The sequence below is a fragment of the Hypanus sabinus genome, chromosome 3 (genome assembly GCF_030144855.1).
Source record: "Hypanus sabinus isolate sHypSab1 chromosome 3, sHypSab1.hap1, whole genome shotgun sequence".
In the NCBI taxonomy this organism is placed as follows: domain Eukaryota; kingdom Metazoa; phylum Chordata; class Chondrichthyes; order Myliobatiformes; family Dasyatidae; genus Hypanus; species Hypanus sabinus.
Genome location: NC_082708.1, coordinates 4,505,891 through 4,508,723, shown reverse-complemented (window position 1 = coordinate 4,508,723; position 2,833 = coordinate 4,505,891).

Below are 2,833 nucleotides of genomic sequence, written 5' to 3'. Positions count from 1 at the left end.
TTCTTTAGCCAGAGGGTGGAGAATCTGTGGAATTCATCGCCACAGACCGCTGTGGAGGCCAATTCATTGGGTATATTTAAGGTGGAGGTTGGCAGGTTCTTGCTTAATCAGAGTATCAAAGGTTACAGGGAGAAACCAGGAGAATGGGGCTGAGAGGGGTAATAAATCAGCCATGATGGAATGGCTGAGCACACACAATGGGCAAATGACTATTTCTGCTCCTGTGTCTTGTGGTCTTATTTATTAATCTGTGTTGCCCAATTACAACCAGGTGACAAATTAACCTACTAACCTGTGCATTGGAATGTAAGAGGAAACCAGTTCTGCCCTGGAGAAAGTGCTATCTGTCCACTGTACAGGTGCCTCTTATCAAATTGTACACCTCTCATCCTCCTTTGCTCCAAAGAGAAAAGCCCCAGCTCACTCAACCAATCCTCATAACTCATGCTCTCAAATCCAGGCAGTGTCCTGGTAAATCTCCTCTGCACCCTTTCTAAAGCCTCCTCATCCTTCCTATAATGAAGCAACCAGAACTCAACACAATACTGCAAGTGTGGTCTAACAAGGGTTTTATAGAGCAGAAACATTACCTCACGGCTAGTGAATTCTGTCCAGTGATGAAGGCAAACAAAACATACATACAAGAACTCCTGCAGATGGTGGAAATTGAGAATAGCACACACAAAATGCTGGAGGAACTCAGCAGGTCAGGCAGCATCTATGGAGAAGAATAAACAGTCAACCTCTTGGTTCAAAATGCTGACTCTATTGCTCTCCGTAAATGCTGCCTGACCTGCTGAGTTCCTCCAGCATTTTGTGTGTGTTACAATTTTCTTAATCACCGTACTAACCTACACAGCAACTTTGAGGGATCTATGAACGTGGACCCCACGATCCCTCTGTTCCTTCACACTGCTAACAATCCTGTCATTGACCCTATACTCTGCCTTCATGTTCGATCTTCTAATCCTAAACAAAACTAGCATATCAGATTGTCAGTTCTCTCTCTACAGACGCTGCCTGTCCTGCTGAGTATTTCCAGAGTTTTCCTTTAAGGTTGAAGATCTGTTCAGTTGTGTGGTGGGCATTTTCCACTTGTCGAGGCCACTTGGACCATCAGGCCATGTTGTTTCTGTCAGAGAGAGAGAGAGATGAGCCAAGCTCCCACCTCCTGCCATTGGCTGTCTACCCACCTAGGCTCGGTATTGATTTTGCTTCCAGCCAATGGGAAAGCAGAAATAAAATCAGCAAATGTGAGGAATACTCAACAAGTCAGGTAGCATCTATGGAGAGAAAGAAATGGTGATAATGTTTGAGGAGAGTCTTTAGCCTAAAATGTTAACTAATTCTCCCTCCACAGATGCTGCCTGACCTACTGAGTGTCAGGTTTAATTTCAGACTGCAGTGCCTGAAGTTTTTATTATCTTCAACTCGCTCCCCAGTGGTGGAGGAGCCTCAGTCTGTTATCTTCAACGCTCACTTCCCACCAACCTTTCCTGGGACCAGTTTTTGAAAGGGTTTTCAGCAATCTTCCCTCAACTTAGCTGGGAGAAACTGCAAGGTTGTAAGATACAGGAAGCCATCAAGTCTGCTCTGCCATTCCAATATGGGTGATTTATTATCCTTTTCAGCGCTGCCTTCTTCCCATCATCTTTGATACTCTGACTAATCAAGAACATATCAAACATACCCAATGACTTGGCTATCACTCCACAGCCATTTGGGGCAATGAATTCCACAGATTCACTACCTGCTGGCTAAAGAAATTCCTCCTCATCTCTCTTCTAAATGGACATTCCTTTGTACTGCGGCTGTGTCCTCTGGTCCCAGACTCGCCCACTCTACAAAACATCCATTCTGTCTAGGTCTTTCAATGTTCCATCTGTTTCAGTGAAGTTGCCTCGTCATTCTCCTAAACTCCAGCAAGTACAAACCGAGAGCTATCAAACACTCCTCATACATTAACCTTTTCATTCCCAGAATTATTCTCGTGAACCTACTCTGGATCCTGGACCCTCTCCAATGCCAGCACATATTTTCTCAGTAAAGGGGCTCAGAACTTCTGACAGTACTCCAATTGTGGTTGGTGGTACAAAGTTTCAACCGACAGGACAATGCTGGAGATAAAAAAAAACAATTATCTGACAATGGAACCATATGGAACCCTGGAATCTCTGATACGTAACCCGGCCAGAGGTATCGATCAGAAAAAGAGAATTCAATTAAACTGTAACTTCACAAAGCAGACTCTGAAGAAGGGTCTAAACCCGAAACATCAGCTGTTGGTTCTTTTCCATAGATACTGCCTGACCTGCTGAGTTCAATTTGTGCATTGGAAATAATTCAGAAAATGTGTTGGTGGTTGGGTTAGTTGTTCCCCAATCTTGGCAATTTACTTGCTGATTTGCCAGGGCCTTCAGAGGCCTGCACTCTGATTGGGCAACATCTACCTACTAAAAGGCTCTACACCAATGGATATTTATGATTCACTGGCTGTTTTTGTGCATGATCTACTGCAATTGACTGAGTAATTTAATAGGGTGTGATATGATTGGACAATATCTTTAAATCAGTAATGCGATTGGCTGGCTCTGTTTCTATCTTCCCATCAGAATCAGAATCATCGAATCACATTTACTATCACATATATGTCCTGGGATGTGTTTTTTGTGGCAGCGGAACAGTGTAAAGCATAATATATTACCACAGAATAAAAGAAGAATATATAAAAAATAAATAAGTTGTGCAAAGAGAGAAAAATAGTGAGGAAGTGTTCATGGGTTCAGAATCAGAATCAGATTCAGGTTTAATATCACTGGCATATGTCACAAAA